We start from the raw sequence: 9,379 nt of genomic DNA, 5'->3' as shown, positions 1-9,379 counted from the left end.
AAGAGATATTGAGATAAAAAAAAAAAAGGTATTGACTACATTAAAAGAGTCAACTACGTGCATTCCACTGAATAAGGTTAGAATTCAAAAAGGACTCAAGCACTACTAGAGTTGAGCCCTTTCTACAAAAAATTAATTAATATAATATGAAACCCTGATCTAGAAGCTATAGGTCTCCTAAACGAGTAAGTGAATACCTCCATGCTCAATACCAAAAGTGAGATTAATCCAAATTTTTCATGATAAAAAAGTTTTTTACCAGTCATAACAATTAGGTTTTTGAATGTTGGAGAACTTTCTATTTAACCCAAACTCGCCCCAGAATGTGGTATAGTGATTTTCAAAGTTCTCAAGCCATCATCCAACATGATTTGAGAAGTTTTTGCTTCCTCTCAAGTTCAAAAGAAAGTCAAATTTCTATTTTTTTTATAAAACTAAATATTTTAGTACCAGTACTTTCAATCTAATGTGAATATTTAGATTCCTGATTGCTAAGCTTGTGCTAAGTGATATTTATATTATATTAAATTCAGCTCTTTAAATTTAAGTGCTTGATTGACCAATTTCCTTGTAAGAATTGTTTTGAAAATCAATTTTTTGTATTTTTAAATTTTAAACCACCCACATTTGAGCTACTTAATTCGTTGGTAGAGTCACCACAAGATTGATGTAATTATATTGATTTGGATTTGTAATATATGCCTATTAAGAGGCATTATTAAGCTAAATTAGAAAAAAATAACCTTTATAAATTTTAAATAAATCAATAATTGGATAAGTTTATGAGTACCAATGGAAAATCTGGGTCTAGGCGTTTGTACCTAATATTGATTACTACAAGTCCCATTTGTTCGATAAGTAATGTAATTAGACCCAAGAGGTCTGGTACCGTAAATTCTGTTTGAGTTAAGTATATAGTGAATTAACTTTGAGGTACAACCACCTTGGAATTGGATTAGCAATCCGAAATAATATTGGGTTGTGAACCACTACAAAAATTGTTGTGCTCAATTGATTCTATATATGTATGCCTATTATGATTTAAATTAGAACTAACAAGTCATTAATTCATTTTGAAATTTATTACTTGCTCTAGCCTCCATTAATAATTTGGCTTGGATGTATGCTTGGATATAAACTAGTTTACAATTATTCATCTTAACCATAAGAAAATACTATTTAGTGTTTATGTTATGTTGGTGCCAAAGGATCTAGAGACAGTTTATTTTGGCCACCTTTGTGACCTAGCCTACAAATCCAACTAATGGGCAATATATTACAAAATTGACACATGTGATTCTGTCATGATATTTGTTTGAAATAGTGTTGTTCCATTGCCATTTGATTGCTACTAAGCATCTAATTGAGGGTACTTCACATTCTATATATGTATGCCTACGTACCCTGTATGGTTCAACAGGTTTCTTTACTCGAGAAAGGGTATCAAGCTTGGTATGGTAATGAGAAGTACCCTCAATTAGATAAAGTTCAATCTTTGCTTATCCTCAGGTTCTTAATTACATACAAAAGCAATTGAGCCCTACATGCTCCTGATCATCAAAGAATGATGCACTTCTTTAATTGAATACTTGAGTAGAAAATAAAGCCATTCCTTGTTTTTTTTACATGAAAGGAGAAATCCCTAATTAGGAAAGGAAGATCAGGTCAGGGTGGTGATGATGGAGTCTGGGACCATCTTATTAGGTTTAAATGACATGGCTACAGGAGGAAGATGATGATTCTTGTAGCAAGATGCATAAATAAAAAAGAATTGCAGAAAATTCACCTAGTTCGCAAATTACTGTTCATCAAGAATTCACACAGCTCCCATTTTTTATTTTTTATTTTAATTTTCTTAACCATGATTCTTGCTTGAATTTTGTCTGGTATGAGATAGAATCAAGGCTGTCTTATATGAAAGAAAGATGTTGATTCTGTCGTACTGAAACATGGTTTAGAAAATCTCAAAAGCCTTTTCTATAACTTTTTTAAACATTAAAAAAATTAAGGTACTGGCAGCAATCTATGATCATTTGTGAATCTTAAGAAGGACAGTTACTTGATTGGTGGTTTTTCTCCAATGGGGTTGTAGCGAAGTCACGGAAATGACTTTTTATTCATGGGAAGAACAGTTGCCCCATATCTAGCTCAGAACGAACAGTGAAGCCTCAGCGATTGGGCAGAGATTACCGGCTCCATGATCAGAAACTACAAATTAGAAGAAGGTAGTGCGTCCATTTAAGGGGGAGAGATCAAGACTTGTCTCTTTAATCCTCCTTTTAGTCGTCCTAATTATAAGTTGGATTAATATCATTTGGTTGGGCAATGGGTTGATGCCATGCGCACTAGCCTCTTCTTTTCTCGTATCACATGGAAACGCACTAGCGCTTAATCGAAATCCTCCTCTTTTTTCTCACTAATGCGTCTGTAATGATCTCCGTAACCAAGCCCTACAGATTTTGTTTAGTATCTTTAGTGGGGATCTGAGTGTCGCCCACCATTGCACCTTTTGTTCCCATGCCCAGAACTCCATGAGAATCCCTAGCCGAGGACAATAGTCCGGGTCTCATATCTTCATGAAGTAAAGAAGACCCATCTTGTTTCCGCTATGGGAAATCCCCATTGTTCAGCTCCTACTGTCTTTATAGTTAAAGAAGAAGAAAAAGCAGGCTTTTGATGTTTGCGAATGATGCAGCTGGTTAGAACAGCGAAAAAGGGCTGTTATAAAGAAAAAAACACGTCCAGGCACCCCGACCCACCACAGTCTAATCAAAGCTTTGCGAGATGTTAAGAGATTAAGATACAAGTAATGGTGTAAAGAAAAGGTTCCAGAGGGGAGTGGAGGGAATGATTCTAATGTCTTATTTACTTTGTTCTATGGAGGGCCAGAGAGTGGAGGCAATTATTCCAAACAAAAGGTGCGAAGTTGCAGTATTCTCTTCTTCTTCTTCTTCTTCTTCTTCTTCCTCTTCATTTCTTCTCCTCTCCTCTTCTTCTTCGACTTAGCCGCTTTACTCTTTCCACGACACTCGCCGCTGATCAAACAGTGACATCGTTTGGACGCATTGATCCTCGTTTGGAACAATCTGAAAGGCGTCACTGGGAAAGAATGATACCCGTTTGTAAAGCAAAGAGACTCGAATGACTTGTTTAATGGAGGAAGCTGGCAATGATTTAAGGAGAATGAAGCCATGAAGCTTTCCATATTTAATAAGGGATCTCTCAAATGTACGCGGGGAGAATGATGAAGACGGGACGACGTTCATAGTCGTTTCTTTACTTGGTTTTCCTAAGGAGGACGGACCCTCATCAGTTTCTACTCATCATGCATGACGAAATCGGTCGTGGTCCCCTTGAAGAAGATGAATTTCTTTTTTCTTTTCAATGGGGAGGTCATTATCAGTCTTTATATAAAGAATTTCATATCAGATTTGGTGCCATGATAGCTTAGAAACCTCCGTTCTTTTTTTCTTTCTTTTTCATTGTTTTTTTCATAATAATGAGAAACGAGAATTCATTATGAAGGCGCGCAAAGGATCAATAAGTAGAAGGAGATGAAGATACAAAGAACTAGAAACAAAAAAATGAGAAAAATCTAATGAAAAAGTGAAGGCTAATGAGACTCTAAAAGGCAATTAGATTTTTAAACTGTTTGATGCTAATGAGTTTGTAATCGAGAATTATTTATTAAGTAAAAGATATCACCTTCCTCATTATATAAAGTCATAAGGCAGGAGCAATGCCTGAAATCAAAAGGATTTGCAAGAGGAAGGGTAATTTTTCAGGCTACAGTGGAGCTCTATACTAAACTCATATTCATGAATGAAGTAGACATTACTGTATCTGTATAATAGACAATTAGCATTAAGCCAAACATCAGTTTTTTATAACATAAACCAGACATCATTTCATGCAGTCAAAAAGTTGCAATAAGATTACAATATCTTCCTATCGTCTTTCTCAGTTTTTGTCATCGATCATTTGAAAAACTGACCTAACTCAAGGTAATCTGACCTGAAAAAAGTTTTGTGTTGCTTGGATTATGTGACATATTGAATTAGAGTTGATCCTCCAGATAATCAAACCAAGCATAGAAGCATACCTACCATAAACAAAGGAATGCTTCAAGTTAAGATTAGTATGCTACTTAATGAACTAACAAATAAAGCATAATTATCAATTATAAGGTTAGAGCCAAGGCAAGCTTAAGTGACAGATTATTTAATCACAGAGCCTGATGGAAGGAGCATTTTAGACAGAACTAATAGGTAGGAGTGGCTTGAAAGAGTTCGGTTGACAGGTATGTGTCCAGCATTTTAAGCATGTGATCTCACTGAAATCAGGCTTTTTCAGGAGATTAGGTAGGTGCTGATTCACTTGTGAAGCCAAGAACCAACATCGTCACGAAGCTTACTGTAGATGACCAAGCACTTTAAAGGGGGACCATAGCGTTATCTCCTTATCAATAATGCTTATAGGAGTCGGTCTTATAGAATTCACAAATTTCACAAACGAGGAGTGAGTAATGTTGGCTGATTTGCTGTCTTTTGCCTGGTTAGTGATGTTGCTGAATGAATACGAAGTATGCTTAATGACTAAGTAGGAATCCATGAAGTTCTCCTGATTCTAAAATAAATATATGTAAGTAATGTAATTAGGACAAGGAGATTCATTGTCCTATATTTAACTTTTTCCCACCACTCTAATTAGCTTGTAATGCGGTGCTTAATGACGCCAAGCTTTCGATGATTTCAAAATTGAATCGATCTTACTTGTGTTCGTACTTTTGATATTCAATTCGAGTAGATGCACTGCTGAAAAACATAGAACACGGGATGTGCCTTTATGCTTGATTGAGCATATTATATTAAGGACTGGAGGTTAGAAAAACAAAACTGCAGAGCCAGAAGCAATGAATCATGATAAAAAACTATTTAAGTTTTGAATTCTCACCATCTGTTCAATAATAATAAGTAAACAAAAGCCTTAAACTCCCAGTATCCTTAAACCATGCAAGTATCATTGGCTTCAGTCATCTACTGTATCACAACTCTAGTTCAGTTCCTTCTAGTATATTTACAGTGCAATAACTTGAGACGAAAAACCCCGAGAACAAGATTCTTGTGAGATTAGATAACTGATTAGAAGTACTTCATTTGTAAGATACTTTTTTGTTGAACTTGTAAACAAATGCTTTGTCCTCATGGAGAATAAAATAGGCTGTGAAGGGAAAGCTGCCATCCAGAACTATGTTATTCTAGTAATGCATTATTGTGGCCAAGTCAACACCAGCTGATTTCTTTGAGTAACAAGTATCACTTTGCTTTAAAGGCCGGAAAGTACCTTTCAACAATGGCTAATAGCAATTGAAGGTTTCAAGAGGCAATACACATTAAAAAACAAAAAAAATCCCACTAAAGAGTTCATCGGAAAGATGCATTTTCTCTAAGCTGTTTTACTTTGAAAAGGAAGATTTGATAAAGAGGTAGTCTAAACCGACGTACACAGCAGTGTAAGATCTATAGAGTTTGGTGTGAATCTTTTCTAAGCACTTGAAAGATGAGATGCTCTACTTTCTTTGTGCTTCACTTTAGTTTCACGATAACTCATTTGAATATTATATCCATTTCCAAACGTCACACACTACAGTTTAGTAAAAATTAAAAGAGTGGATTGTAGTCTCCTAAGCATAACCTCAACTCTTAATTATGCTTGATTTGACTAAAAGTATATTTGATTGTCAACTCAATCCACAATCGAGGAGTCTCTTTTACATTTGGAGAAGTACTAAGAGTGAGCATCTTCCTCCTGGTACTTCACCCAATTGTTCTTGACAAGATAATTAAAACAAGTTTGAGATCTGAAGGATTCTCCGACCGTCTTGTCCAAGGAAGTAGACAAGTCTCACCTGCTACACCTTCTGTTTTCATTATACATGTCTCTTTTATACTCGGGAACCATGTTGGAGAGAGAGTATTTAAGTTAATGTTAGGATCTTTAGTATTATTGTGACGAATGAAATTATCATTTAATCTAGGGCAAGTATAAAGGCACCCATTAGAAGGGATCCGAAGGTATTTCTATTCATTCTTCGAGTTTATAATTGGTGTTAAGGGGAACGTTTCCCAAATTACATAGTTCTTAGTTAGGCCAGAGAATAATGGGTTAGCCTCCTAGTTAACAAAACCTTTTCTAGTTATCGTAATTCCTAAGATACGAATTGGACGATTGAGAAGGTTATCCAGTCCTTATAAAATTGTGTGTTTTTTTCTCTTACCTGTGTTCTTTCCAGTTTGAAGGCCGATATCAAACTCTTCAGATATACAGGTTAGCCCAGACGGTAATAAGAAGTGAGGAAGCTTCTGACCTGTTCTTTAAGAAAGATGGTAGTGGAGGAAATGGATTCGCTCTCTAGAAATTTTTCATAATAGTTAACTGGTGAAGCTTCCACTGGACTGAGCAGTGCCCATCATAGTGAGCTTTTCCTTTCTTCTTTTCTGATGGGAATGGCTCACTTTCAGTGAACTTTATCTGCAGCCTAAATATGTGCCACATAGGATAATAAAAGAAAATGTCACCCAAAACCGACCCAAAACCGACCCATTACAAGACATCTTTTCTCTCTACTCTCTTATCCATCTAGTGATTAGTCTAGAGTGGGTTAATTACAACTTCCTAAGTATTACTTGTTCACAATAGGGCATGGCAACAAAGGAATGGGAATTACCATTCTTTACTCTTGGCTCCTCTCTCTCTCTCTCTCTCTCTCTCCTGTTTGGAGAGAGAGAGAGAGAGAGTGGGGAGATAAAAATCATTTCGGGAGAGGCAATAGTTTGATCTTTGGAAAAGTTGACAGGAACAAGATACGATTCGGTCTTCATTACATAGCAATTTGGAAATTATATAAGACTCTTTATGCTTCAGAGAACTGTCTCTGTGAGAAGGAGAGGACCGAGCAGGTGACCCACCTACTGTCATTTTATGCTTGGCAGGGTCCAAGTGGTCAAGAAAGTGAGAAAGGCCACGGTTCTTTTGGGCTTCAAATCAGCTTTTTGAAGGCCTCAGCCCGTGGTCCAGTTCCAAAGTTTCAGGGGATGAAGAAATACTCCAAGATCCTACCTTTAATCTCATCGATCTCTCTCTACCCTTTCTTTCCTCTGACAAATGAAACTGTTTCCCTTGCATGCTCACCTCCACTTCGTGGGATTGCTCTCATTCCTGGTCTAGGTCCAGTTTGAAATGCTTAACGGAATTTACAGGAGGAATACATATAGAATCTTTCTAATCCCGATCCGTGTAGGTCTCTTTCATTCTCAAGTTAAAAAAACTAACTAGTGACAGAATGATCCACTTGAAGAACCATTCCTTCCCTATGCCCTCTAGTCGCTTCTGCAAATATTCCTCGGTACAGAACCAAAAGGAAAGTGCTCGAACACCGCTAGATCCCTAAACGTTCCTCCGTCGAGTCTCGATCGCATGATGAGGCGCATGGAAAATCTATCATGAATTCCGGGGAACCTCCAAGTGCTCAGCTTTGGCAGGTCAATGGTCTATGAACAATCAAGGTCTAGTCCTAGCCCCTCCAATGGCAAGAAAACGGTATCTATCCTAATGTAGTTAGATTACAAAGAGTATCCATTCATGGTGGCCCATCTCAGGAATATGTCATCAAACTCACAGCATGGTGAGCTTAGTGAGAAAAAGAGTTGAAAACTCTTCTCTTTGAGTACCCTTGGCTGCAGTGGTCAATAAGCTTACAGAGGAGTTGACAGTTTAAACAGGAAAAGAGTGAAAGGTAAGGGAAAAGAAGAAGGGGGCGCCTTTTAGGGTTACGAGCGAGGAATCGTTCTTCCAATGGTTGAGGGGGAACTCCGGTTAGTTAAGCACATGGGGAGATACTCAGAGATTCCTGCATTGATGACTCTCTCTTTCTCAATCAGACACTCCTTCAACGCTACTTTTAAGTATTTAGTTAAAAAAAACCAAAGAAAAGGTAAAAGCCAAGACAGTTGCAGTTACCAACCAGCTCATAACAAGGGCCGGGACCAGGCACTTTTAAGATGGTAGCAAGGCTCTCCCTAGGGTTTCCGCTACTGTATTACCTTAGGAAGCCAATACCTAGTTGTGGTTTGTTGTTACGGAGTAACATTCTTTAGTTTCTCGGCTAAAATGCACTTTAAATTTAGAAAGTGAAAACATACCCAAGTGTTTGATAAAATGTCTGAGAGAGATTTGGCGAGGAGATGCGAGATGGCGTGCTAGGTAACCCAGATCCAGGCGTCAACAACCCTAAAGAACAAACAGGAAAAAAGGAGAGGAAAAGACATTAATGGGTGGATGATGCACCCAAAAATAGGCCCTAAAATTCCTAAAACAGTTGTGGGATCTCAAAAGACAGGTTCCAACCATTCAGCGGCATTGCCTTCATAGGGCTTCAATTTTTGAAGAATATCCAAAACCTTGGAGGGATCAGGGATCAGGGATCTGGGATCAGAGATCCCCTCATTTCTGATCTCCCTAAAACCATCAGATTCAATTTGAGCGAAATTCAAGCAGGGACCCTCTTGACTCTGTCACAAGGCATCGCCCATCCATCATGCGCTTGTCGACGGCAAAGATTGCCGGCCGGCATGCGCCCTATAATATATCAAACATATCTTTCCTCCCGGCCCTCCCCAAATCTTCATATCCTACAGCCCTTCTTAAACAGTACTACGAATTTCAGCTTCTTCATTCTCCATGTAAAGGAAGAAGAAAAAAAGGAGAGTAACTTATGACTACAGAGTGGAGTGTGGAGTGTGGAGAGTGAAGATCCTTCCCCTCTCTTTCTCTCTCTCTCTCTTTCAAGACATTCCTGAGTCTAAGAAAGAGAAGACTTCTCAGTTTCATTAAAACTGCAAAACGTAGAAAGCAGAGATGAGTGATGTTTCACACTCAAAAAGGGGCACTTTTCTCTCTTACTTTCTCTCTCAAGGTGGTTGTTTGTTAATTCTAGTAATTAATGGGACTATAAATTAAAGAGACTTGCCCCACTACCATTTCCATGTAGCTGCCATATATATTGATCTCCATTTCAAAATTTCCTTTGCAGAAAAAGGGGTTGTAAACGTATATATAGATATATTTTCCTTCACCCAGAACTCATTCTCCCTCTCCCTTGCCCACTTCGACTCTGCCGCCTACTCTCCGCCTCTTCTCTCGGAGTTGTATACTCACACAGCATTCACAATCGACACGAAAAGAAAACGACAAACGCAGAGAGAGAAGTAATTACCCATTCTTCCATTTGGATAAGGCCTCCGAATCCATTCCTACAAAGCAGGAGCTGATTATCCTATTTAGATAAGTGAAGGGAGTTCAACTTCCTCATAATCTCTTC

The sequence above is a fragment of the Aristolochia californica genome, unplaced genomic scaffold (assembly GCF_029961685.1).
Source record: "Aristolochia californica isolate CCGP_79_NKW_82.1479 unplaced genomic scaffold, dmAriCali1.0.hap1 SCAF_14, whole genome shotgun sequence".
Classification (NCBI taxonomy): domain Eukaryota; kingdom Viridiplantae; phylum Streptophyta; class Magnoliopsida; order Piperales; family Aristolochiaceae; genus Aristolochia; species Aristolochia californica.
The sequence above is the reverse complement of the archived record's forward strand: the minus strand, read 5'-3'. Positions refer to the sequence as shown.